The 12920-nt window shown below is 41.0% G+C and overlaps 1 non-coding gene across 1 annotated transcript; it reads right to left on the bottom strand.

Moving 5' to 3' along the window:
- Positions 1-11098: 11098 nt before the first annotated feature.
- LOC145401520 (5S ribosomal RNA) lies at positions 11099-11217 on the bottom strand. The gene has a single exon (XR_013897611.1). It is a non-coding gene; the product is annotated as a 5S ribosomal RNA (ribosomal RNA).
- Positions 11218-12920: the final 1703 nt, after the last annotated feature.

Here is a 12920-nt window from a genome sequence, read left to right as displayed (position 1 = left end):
CCTGTATCACCAGATAAGGAGCCAGGGTGACATGGGACAGGTTATATTCAGGTTCTAGGTGAAAACATTGGGCTTCAAACTAAAAGAAAAAAATTCTGTATGAGTAATGTCCTCGTTGCGACAGCCTCAGTGTGGCAAACACAGTCACTGAAGGCAGACATTCTTTAGCCTGTACAGATGGAGGTACCTTCCTTTAGGCACGATTAAAGCATACTGTCTCTAGGTTTTGATCATCCACAGACTTCTGCAGTCTGTGTTTCCTCCTGCTTATGACCTCCTGCCTTAAATGCATTGATGTCCATATGCAGGAAACTAGAATGAATGGATTCTGACTTCGACTCCAGTTTAGATTTGTAATTCATTAACCTTCATCGTTCGAGTCACAAGTTTACTCGTCAGGATGTAGGAGTTCTAGTTCCTTCAGGCCATGAGAAAACAGACAATCGCGGTTGTTCCGTAGTTGAAGAGCACACCAATAAATTAAGTATGAAGTGGTAACCGGACTCTCATCTGAGTCAGCTGAGTACACAAGCCACCGAAATAGCCACCTGCTTTTTGGCGTGGAGCTAATATAATATCTGAGTCATTCCTTTCCTTTCCTACCTGCATGTGGCATGCCACCTTCACCCCTCAGCCCTCACCAAGCTGTCCCTGCAAAAGTGCCTAAGAAATGGGCATAATGATAGTGCCATATGGTGTAAATTGGACATACCACTCTCTTCTCTGTCGATCCATGAATCTTCATCATCAGATGAGAGGTATCGCATGGAGAACATAGTACCACCCTCACTCCACTCCTCTCCTACGATGCCTTTCCTGAGGAACTGATATATTAGTGTCTGTTTTTTTTTTCCTCCCACAGTGTAAATAGTGTAAGATATTTAGGTAAGTAAACAGTTTATGACAATGGCGTTAGAATATACTGTAAGCAAGTGACATGTAAGTACCTTTTAAAGGTTAAGTGTGAAGGTAGTGTGCGAGAGTGGCGTGTAATTCACGTCAGTGAAGTGCTACAATAATCTGTGAGCAGTGATGGGTACATATTTCCCTGCAGTGATGTCAGTATACAGAAACTGTAAATAGCTGCTTCTAGAATAATGAAGCCTGGATATAAGTGCCAGTTGTAAAAATAAGTGCTTTCATCAGTAACTACTTCAGCATGAAAAGGAAATAAATGCCTGTCCCCACTTTATTTCCAAAGAGTAAGAAGTAAGAATATGTGATATATAGAAAAAGTAGTTTCACACAGTAAGTGATAAGCACATTGTTATATTAAAAAATGGCGAAAAAAAGTTATTTTAGAAAAAAAGTCTTTGGTTGAGCAAGGCAGAGATGTGTCTATATTTCACGATAGTGACGAGTGTATATAGTATTTGTGAATATTTATGTGTTGGATAATAAGGCATACATATTAGTGCCTCTAGAAACATACGAGTAAGCGATATTTTCAGCAGTTACTTCAGCGTGAATAGATAATAAGTGCCTGTTCATACGTTATATTTATAGAGTAAGAAGGTAGAATGAGACTTACAGAAAAGTGTTTCCCACTGTAAGCAACAAGCGCAGTACATTATTATAGCAAAATATGTAAAAAACATAAATTTAGGAAAAGTCTGTGATATTCACTGAAGGATTATGTATTCCTAAGACATTTAACCCCCTGCACATCATCGGCACAGTGTCACTCTGGAATGGTTGGAAAAATAGCGAACTGGAAAGCACCCTAAGTACAGGGAAAACACAGTTGTTTCACGGCTGAGACAATGTCTGGCGAGGCAGCAGGGCAGTGTGAGGAAGCGGCATTTAGCAGGACCCTGAAACTGCAGTCACTGCTGGCACCTGAACACAGCCTCTCCCTGTGGCCAAAATTTACCTCATTTCTCCTTCGTGCTCCTCAAGGATTCCATCTAGTGACCTGGTAAAGCTTCCATTGGATAGAGAAAGGGTTGTTGAGCATTTTGGAAGTTAACTGATTGCTCTAAGTGGGACGGTTGCTGAGATATGAGTGTCTGACGACCGTCAATTTTAGCAAGTATGCCCATAAAGAGATAGAACATGCTGTTTAAACCGCCTGGAAGGCCCTAAGGTGAAAGGGTCGTTTTTACCTGAGTCGTGATGTGCAACATATATGAAAGTGATGCATTGTTGTTCTAGTTTTCTTGTCTTTTTTTTTTTTTTTTTATTATTAGTGCTATAATAACATCCACATGTGATCCATAGTTTGACACTACTACTATGGAAATGTTAACTTATTACATTACTACTGCTGTACTACTACAACTACTACTGTTGCTATTACAACAACAACAACAACAACAACAACAACAACTACTACTACTACTACTACTACAAAAGTACTAGAGTGATGTGGGAGCATCTGGTCCATAATCTAGGTTTTTAATATCATCTACGGGAGTTAGGCTCCACCTAGTGTCTGACAAACCTTACTGAGCGACAGATGGACAGAGCCGTTCATAGAGATGCTCCCACATCTAAGAAGTTCCTATTTCAACCACACCATAGCATCCCCAGAAAGATGACAGTTTCTGAATTCAAACTACTCTTACAGAAGTCTTCAAGCTCTCTTCCGCACAGTCCCACACTAGACCTACTCTCTTTTATAATCCTCTCAGTAGCAATGCTGCCATTAATAACTCCAGTTATTCTCACAAACAACTCTCACTGAGCTTTTAGTGATAAATTACAGTACATCGCTAATAATTCCCAGGTATTACATATAATTCTCAAATTATCTCACTGATAAATCTTACTAATAACTCAACTTTCTTTTACTAATAACTCATTACTGACTCGCTAATAACTCGCTAATAACTCTAGTAACTCAGTATTCAGCAGGAAATTGTAATACAACTCACAAACAATTCTCTTTAGTAACCAACAACTGATAACTCTTTCCGTTAACTTACAAATAGGTGTCATTAACGTTAATATCACTAAAGCCACTATGACATCTCTCTCTCTCTCTCTCTCTCTCTCTCTCTCTCTCTCTCTCTCTCTCAGTGCTACCAGGGCAATAACTCTCACTAATAGCGTCTTCATTTACTCTCCCTGCACCCTTCACGTGTTATTGAGGTAGAGGATAATCATTCTCTGGAGAACTTTGTAGTGGAGGTAGTAGGGTGTACATTGATGGAGTGTGATGGTGGTGATTGTGGTGGTGCTAGTGATAGTATGTGGTGAAGCCGGTCTTAATGTGTGATGGTTGGTGTGGAGGGTATGGTGACAGTGTGTGAAATGTGATGGCTGAGGTGATGGTAGTGTAAGTGGTAGTCTCGTGTTTGTGGTGGTGATAGTCGTGATATTACTGTACGATTGTGGTAATGGCGATATTGTGTGGTGCATAGTGGTGTATGGTGGTGGTGGTGGTAATCTCAGGTGTATGATTGTGGTTGTAGTGATGAAGATAATTCCAGAAATGACGGCCATGAAGGAGGCTGTGTGTGTGTGTGTGTGTGTGTGTGTGTGTGTGTGTGTGTGTGTGTGTGTGTGTGTGTGTGTGTGTGTGTGTGTGAATCAGTGTTTCAAGTACCACATGGCATCAAGGGTTCCTGCCAAGGGTGGTGTTCTCTTCTAAATGACTATACATGCTGTTGAACCGTATTGCAGTGTCGCAGTCTCGGGGGTTGTCTTGGTTGTGTTTGTACCAGAAAGTGTTTTTAGCGTTACTGTCACCAGCAATGATAGAGTTAGGTGGCTGTGTTACAGGAAGGAATTGGCGTTCGTAATACAATGGTACAGCATGGAACGTGTTACGGTGTATTTAAGTGTTAATAACCTTGATTTCTTGTTTGTGACCAGAGTGAACACATTGTCATTTAGTGTTTGTATTTCTGATGTGGTCAGGCTGGAAGTATGATTGTGTTGTATATGGTGACTCTCTGTAGAGGACTGATGTATGGATGCAAGTCGTGTTGCCTCCTTCATGGGTGTCAGTTCTGGAATTATCTCCATCACAACAACCATAATTACAGACCTCTGATTATGACTGCCACCATCACATACCACTATGCATCACACGCTGTCGCCACAAACAGTTCTCTCTAATGGTGACACCATTTTTTGTTTCTCGTTAATGACAAATGTACAGATATTTTATCTTCAGCAGAAGTAGAGTTTTTCCATTGTTTTAGTTCATTTAAAGGAATATTATATTTAAGCAGGGAAAATAAACTACCACAAACAGTGTGAATGGACCACTGTCATCCAACTCTCTTTCCCTAAGGCCCTACTACACCTGCTTAATGTTATTCTGAAAAATAGGCCATTCTACCCCAAGCGTAACTAATGTTACCCTAATGCCTTCACACACGATACTCCCAGGGTCTCCTCCTACCAAAATACCTCAACGCCATCTAATGTCACAGTACCTCAGGACCACTTCGTGCCAGAATACTCCAAGGTCACCTCATGCTCAAGACTGCTCCATGCCACAGGACACTAGAGACACCTAGTGCCACGGCAGACCAGGACCACCTTATGTCACAGGAAACCAGGGCCGCCTCATTCCACAGTACCCAAAGGCCACTTCATGACACAGTACTCAAAGGCCACCTGATGCCACAGTACCTCACGGCCATCTTATGCCACAACACAGTCAGAGTAAACTAGTGTTCCCAAACTCCCTTTTCTGTGGAAATAGTATGGCAAATAATGCCGAAATTTTGGAAATATAAAACACACCTTGTAAGGTGTCGATCTGCAGACCCTTGTCAAGTAACATGACAAACCTCAGTAGAACGAAAAGTTATAAAACTTCAACTTCCTTCCCTGAAGGACCTTCTTACATTCACTGCAGTAACTATGCTGAACAGTTCCAGTAAATGTAATTCGTCCACCGTAACTAAGCAGAGATGTTTGTCCATTTACAGTTTCCTTCTCCAAAGCATTTCTGGAAAACAGGACTATACTACACGTTTCTCTTCTTTCCACAGCACCTAATTACAGCCCAGGGTTCAAAATGAAGAGATGGCAATGATAATCCAAGTTAAACTGAAAAGGATATAACACTCCACTACTGTCTCCTATAGAAGCAGCATCTAGAGCAAGGGCTGGGCATATTGCTGAAATATTATGTGCCAGCGTCATGTGAAGTAAAAACTTTATTTTATACTTCTACCATTGCATATGATGTGAACCGACAGCCGTATGTGCCTAGAGTCGTTTTGCAAGAAGCTTTGGAGATTTTGAAGCACTTTTCTGTTGTGATTTATTTTCATTCTTACATCTTGATATAATCTTGTATGTCACTGATGCTAACTATGTCGACATTAGAGCAGTATAAATAATGAGATCATCAAATATTTGTAGATTAAATGTATCTCGAAAACAGGAGGGCATGTAACCTTTCCATGTTATTTGGAATATGGCTCTTAATCCTAATCTAACCACTAGCATCTACATTGGCACAGGCAGCACACCCGACCCTTTTTAGCTGAGAGGCTTAATGCACTTTGTGGCACCACGCTGCCTCGCTCAGTTGGGTAGGAATGGGTAAATTGTCTCCACTTGCTATACCTGATCTTCATTTACGAAGAAGAATTCGGGTCGTATTCTGTATGATCTTCAAGATTTTGTAATACCGCAGGTCATTACATAACAATATTGCTTTTTTGGTAGTAATTCATTATATATGGGTAATGAATTGATGTGTAACACTGGTAGAGAAAACGTTAAGGTGCATTATAAAACAAAATAATAACTAAACGTGGTGAGCTACAGAGTATTTCATGATCTAGAATATGTTTTGTACCGTCATCCAGGCATAGTGGTTCCTTAACAAGAGTAACCAAGCGCTGTTCATCCGTGATTCTTTGTTTCAAAAGACATCAGAGACTGACACACTCACACATACTCAATACAACACCTTTTAGCATGCATTACGCATCCTACAGACACCTCTTCCTCAACCGTACATAGTTAGCATGGGCACGAGTTATTTCTGCTTATCATTCTCCCTGCGACAAGAAGGTCCATCTCTGCAATGAACACTATATTGACTAATGTACATACGGAGATATGAACAGTCGTTACTGAACGTAGTTAATGACTTTCCGGCTACAAGAATCCAGTCAACTTAACACTAGCTAAGAAGACACGTGTAGGCAGCATTAAGTCAAGCATTACAGTAAGTGAGGTGAGGATGTTCGCTACAATCAGTCACCTCATATCTTGTGTCGTGTATCATATATGATTTATAATGATCACTCTCCTAGTATTTTACCTGTCCTCTAACTTCATTCTTTTCTCCGTCATACTTTTTTCATCCTTACCTTTACTCGATCTTATTGCCACATATGCTGTCCATTCTTTCCATATTTGTCCTTTTCCATTCGTCATATGCGTTATATTCATGTTAAAGGTGTATTCTTGTGAGCACATGGGGCTTTCTGGCACTCCTTTACCCATATGAATCCAGAGATGTATTTTTTAGTTTATTTTCCTCAAGCCAAACCATTTGGTACAGTTTTAGGACAGTTTTGTTGTGAAGGGTTTTAAAGCAGTTTCCACTAACTTCTACATAACCAGATATTCTACTTTTAGCAAAATTAAAGAATCTGTTCATGGAGAGGACTGAATAGAAAATGCGCCTCCGAAGTTAAGTGGGTAACGATTTTTTTTTTCATAGTACGACGTATGATTCTATTACATGCCACTTATAAATTTTTATCTTCGTATATTGCATATCTAAGTTACAAAAATAAATAAAGGTACCATATACAGAGCTAGAAAGCGATTAGAGAGCACATACCTCCACCACTGCCATTGCCATTAAAATGGATCTGGATCCGTGAATATAGGATCCGGATCCAGAACCGCCCCCAAATTTAATTAATTCTTTCTTAGTCCATGGCCCACCTTTCCACAAAATTTCATTGAAATTCATTGAGAACTTTTGGAGATATTGTGCGGGGTACTCCGGATCCGGCCCAAAATTTATACATTTCTTCCATGGCCCATGGTCCATCCTTCCACAAAATTTCATCACAATCCGTTCATGACTTTTTGAGTAATCCTGCTAACAGACAAACAAACAGACAAAACGACAAACAAACTAACACGGGGTAAAGCATAACCTCCTTGGCGGAGGTAATAAGACTGGTAAGGAGAAGTTGACATTCCTTTTTGTTGTTTAAATCTGCTATTTCCAGACAGTTTGACGCAGCTTATAAGCGACTCTATGGACTGGAAGGGTGAGGCATAGCCTTTATTAACCCCCTACAACACAAGAGATATGTTACAAGCTAGTTGAAATTAGGCAAATCAAGAATAAATATACTAATACATCAGAGTCCATGGGTTAAAGCACTAGAATACGTAATGTATAAAGACGGGTCAGGCTCCCGGATTAAGTTTGTCCCTGCCTGTCCCTGATAAACCACTGGGACAATCGGGTACCTGGATATAACATCGATGGTGGCAGGCCGTACTCAGGAGGAAGGTTGGGACTCGGGAAAACTGATTCTCTCACTGCCCCTTTTATATTATAAAAACATTAATTCTGGTTCATGTCTGTTTACCTTCACGCTCAGTAACGCATAAAGGCGGGGAGAGGTGGCATAGGGACTTGCTGGCACAGTCGGTCTCCTGTATTTCTGTAACTCTGAGAGGATGTTGTATCAGAAATGCCCTCTGGTCGACCAGTAATGGTTAATTCAAAGTCCATTATGATGGTTACGTGTGATACATCGTGAACACATGACGCTTTAGCCCGCAAATCGTAAGGGAGTAGACTGTACCACCAGTCGGGCAGGGCAGTACTCACAAGGTGAATGGAAAACTGATGACACGGAGAGCTGAAACTCCGGTTTCATCAGCCCTCAGAACTAGACTTTGACCATACCCGTTTGCTAAACTTTTTCGGTGTTTCAGTAACACAGAGAGTAAGCCAGCATGCTCTCCAATACACGTTCCTGTAACTGTCACCACCAAACGACATGCACATTACGCACTTCACTTCCTTTTCAGAGTTTAAGAAAATCTCATCACCAAGCCTCGGAGTCCCCGGGGGAGGGGGGGGACCATAAAACCCCCCACCATCCGTCCCTCTCACGGTGATGACCAAGAGAGATGTCTGGAACCCCTTTCTGACTTCCTCCATATTCATTTCTGCAACATTCTTGGCCTCTCCTCTAACTGTTGAACATCACATCTTCTCCTCTAATCTTCACCTCTTCTTCACCGAGACTCACCTGTCTGAAGCAACTGATAGCAGACCCCTCTCTGCATCCTTATACTTTCTCTATATTCCTTCAAAGCCAAAGGTGGCTGTCGTGCATATGCACGCAACAATATACAGTATCTTGATCTCGTGTTCCTGAGCTTGAAACTTGTGAATTCTCTACTCTGTGGCCTCGGCTATCCTGTCATTCACTGCCTATATTTATCTGTGCTGTTTACTTAGACCATAATGCTACTGACTAAAAAAAAATTCTTCGACTACCTTACTGCTTAGATGGAACACATCCTAGCGATTTCTCCTTCTCTGAAATCTCCATTCTAGGTGATTTCACTGTCAACTCTGGAACTGTCTCCCTCTGTCTGTATTTCCTGCTGCCTATGATCTCCAGTCTTTCAAACGCAGTGTGTCCAGGCATCTCGAAATGATCGGATCTTGAATTTGGCTCTCTCTTGTATTTTGTTTTTCTCTTGGAGGGAACTGTTATTGCTGGCTCATGGTCTTTGGTTCCTTCTCCCTCGCATATAAAAAAAAAAAAAAAACACCTTTGGCTCACCAATCCTTTCACTATCCTTAATGACCTAGAGCAGCTTGTACATCACACTACCCATATTCCTGTCCGCCTTGGTGAGTTCTGACATACTTGACCACTTCCTTACAACTATGAGTAATTCTTGTACTTATGCTGATAATCTTTTCCCTCCGTTGGGCTCCCATGATCACAACCTTATCACCTAAACTTGTCCTATCGCTCCAGTAAGACCTGTGGACCCTACCGGGAAGCGGTAGCTATGGCACTCTATAGCTGCTGCGTGGAAGGCCCTCAGGCAGTATATTTCCAAAATTCCGAGGAATGATTATTGCTCCCATGACCGAGAGCCATCTGAGTGTGCCTTGAATATTACAGAGGTTATCCTCTCGGGCGTGAAAACATACTCGTACCTTCCGTTCTCTTATCCTGTGAGAAACGTAAATATAAATCTTGATTTAATTACGCTTGTTCTAATAGTATTCACAACAAAGAAAGTGCCTGCAAAATATACCAGAGCCAACTCAACCCTGAATCTCATTTCTTTAGTATTTCTACCTGGAATCGTGTTAAGACTGTTCTTCACTCTACTAATAACAACTTCAACTCAGATTCTTCCCGCTTCTTCTGGCACCTTGCCAAATATCTTTTTAACAACTTCTCCTCATCATCCTTCCTTCCTTTTTTCCATTTTGATGGCTCTGTATCTATTTCTTCAACAGGTAAAGCAGAACTAACCACTCAGATTTGCTCCTTCTGTTGTCCACAAGAACAACGGGTCTGTGCTTACACCCTGCCTAAGTAAACTCCATCACCTTTCTCTGTCAACTTGTACCATTCCTTCTTTCTAGAAGTCTGCTCTCATTCAGCTTGTACCAAGAAGGGTGACCATTCCCAGCCCTCTAACTATCGCCTAATTACTATAATGTCCTTTATTTCAAACATTTTCCCCTAATACTGTATATTCATTTTAAAAATTTTAAGCACCTTTCCTGTCATAACCTTTTTGATCGTCAGTATATTTTTTGCCAGGAACGCTCCACTGGCGATTTTCTTACCTACTTTTTAGACTCCTGGTCATCCTCTTTTCGGCGCTTTGGCGAAAACTTTGCTATTGCACTTGGCATCTCAAAGGCCTTCGACAGAGTCTGGCATAAATCTGTAATTTCCACACTGCTCTCTTACATTTTCTGTCCTAAATGTGCAATCATCTCTAGCTTCCTTTCTGGTTGTTCTCTAGCTGCTGTTGTAGACGCCCACCTTTCTTCTCATAGAGCTATCAATAATGGTGTTCCTCTGGGATCTGTCTTATTACCAACTCTCCTCCTATTTATGACCATCTAAGCTGTACATTTAACCCTATCCACTCATACAATGATGTCTTCATCCTTCACCTTTTTTCTTTCACTTCTCACAATGTCCATCTCAGCATAACTTCAACAAACAAGCAATGAGGCTATGGCACGCCGAATGTCCGACTAGGTTCATATCTCTGATTGGAGTAAAGGAAATCTTTACACTCACTTCGTATATCTTTCAACCAACCAAAATCTTTCGCAGAAGTGTCCTCAAAATTTTAACAATATCCAACTCAATTCAGCATCATCTTTGATCGTACTTGGGTTTCATTCTCTCAGGATTGATCATGGAAAGATCATATTATCTCTCTTGCAAAATCTGCCTCCATGTATATATACCGTATATAAATAAATAAATAAATAAATATACACACACACACACACACACACACACACACATATATATATATATATATATATATATATATATATATATATATATATATAGATAGATATAGATAGATAGATAGATAGATAGATAGATAGATTTGTAGATTCCCAGTTCTGTCCAAAACTGTGGACACTGGGCTCCAGTTGGATGATCTATCTATCTATCTATAGCCCGACGCCCTAATCCCGCAAAGGGTGGCCGCAGACAAAACGCCTCCAAGTCACTCTGTCACCCACCATTTGACTCCCTCCCCCCAACTCACCCCCTCCCTCATATACCTCTCAACTCCATCCCTCCACCTCATCCTCGGTCTACCCCTCCCTCTCCCTCCCTCCCCCGCACCTACACTTACACCCTCTTAGTCAGTCTTTCATTCTCCATTCTCTCCACATGTCCAAACCACCTCAGTGTATTTCTCCTAATCTTTTCAACCACATCCACACCTACCCCACAACGTTCCTTCACTTCTTCATTCGTTGGATGATATATATATATATATATATATATATTTTCATTCATTGCCAGACGCCATGTATCCCAAACGGGGTAGCCAAGGGCTTAGAGTTAATTGTTTTACAGGGAGGGGCACTAATCCTCCACCAACCCCACTTGACACGTAGGGATGCCAACAGCATCTGGTGTTCCCATGCGGTCACCCATCCAAGTACTAACCAGACCCAACGTTACTTAACTTCGCTGATCGGACGGGAAGCGGTGTACTCAACGTGGTATGGCCGTTGGCCATATATATATATATATATATATATATATATATATATATAGATAGATAGATAGATATATATATATATATATATATATGGAACCTCCGTGGTAAAGTGTCGTACACTGGAGAACAAGGGTTCGCGCCCCGCCAGGTTAAAAAATTTTGGGAGCGTTCTCCTGGCCACGTACTGCTTGGCGGACATCAGGGGTGCTGTGGTAGAATCAGTGTCGCATACTGTAAAGTATGCTTGCACCCAATTGGCTTGCGCGGGCCGATTACACTCGGTTCAGAGACTACACACACAACCAAAGCCACTCCAACACTACAAATACACTTAGAAGCACATCTCACCTTACACACCATCTCTACCAGACAGCCTAAACCACTGGGTAGAGATACATTGGCTGTATCGTCCCTGTTTCGGTAGGGATAGGCCGGTCCTGCAGTGGACTTCAACGGCTGATGATTTTCATTCATCATTCATTGCCAGACGCCATGTATCCCAAACGGGGTGGCCAAGGGCTTAGAGTTAATTGTTTTACAGGGAGGCGCACTAATCCTCCACCAACCCCACTTGACACGTAGGGAGAACGTTATGCCAACAGCGTCTGGTGTTCCCAGGTGGTTCTACAAATTTTTTAACCTGGCTGATGATGATGATTATATATATATATATATATATATATATATATATATATAGTCTGGAGACGGTAACAGTTCTTCGGTACACAGTTATGAAAGCCGTATCTGCCTCACATTACAACAGCCATAAGCATGGTCAGACTTCAAGAAAAATAGAACAAAGGCTAACAGATAATAACAATATTTGCATAGGTTATAAGTACAGATCAGTTTTGCTAAGATTGAAAAGCTAAAAAAAAAAAAAAAAAGAATAAGAGAGAATACGCTTACCAAACATATGTACAAACACTTAACCCCTCCCCCAATCACTTCAAAATCTTCACCTAGACACAATGCTGCATGTATATACCTCCTCCACATATTCGTGACACAAAGAGTACCGTTACCAGAGATACACAAATTTACCTAGCCAGAATACGATGAAGACATCTCCCTTCACCTTTTCAAGAGTGAATGAAAACACTTTTTGCCAATTGTGTAATAACCCTCTTCGCAAGGACAACACAGTTACTAAACTCGTTCACTCCATTCTTACAATAAAGACAGCGCTGAACAAATACTCATTACAATATTTACAGTATGTTAACATTTGGTTGACGTGGTAAGATTTCTGCAGTACATTGAGCTTACGTCCAATATGCCAAAAGGGTCCACAATAGGAACAGCAACGGAAAACTAGGCAAATGTCAGAAACGTCAACAATAGCATCATTAAAAAAAAAAAAAAAAAAAAAAAAAGGGCGGCAACCACAACGCGCACAGAAGACAACATCAGACAATGAGTGACACAGTGAACAGTAACGTCCTCTGCTCGCGTTATTATAGACAACAGTTCTTTCGGGAGAGGTACGAATAGCGCAAAAGTATGAGCAGAAGGACAAAAAAAAATGCTAATCCTATACCTGGATGAGAAGACATGGGAGTTTTATATCAGACCATTAATACACACACACACACACACACACACACACACACACACACACACACTATCGTATATGATATCCTGGTGTAACGGCAAAAGACGGGAGTTGACGCTAAAACTATCCAATTCATTCAACACAAGGACATAATATTCATTTT

Source organism: Coenobita brevimanus, chromosome 55 (assembly GCF_032717465.1).
Source record: "Coenobita brevimanus isolate Jiangsu-jjx chromosome 55, ASM3271746v2, whole genome shotgun sequence".
NCBI classification, from domain to species: domain Eukaryota; kingdom Metazoa; phylum Arthropoda; class Malacostraca; order Decapoda; family Coenobitidae; genus Coenobita; species Coenobita brevimanus.
Note: the sequence above shows the minus strand (reverse complement) of the source record. Positions and strands in the feature narration are given on the sequence as shown.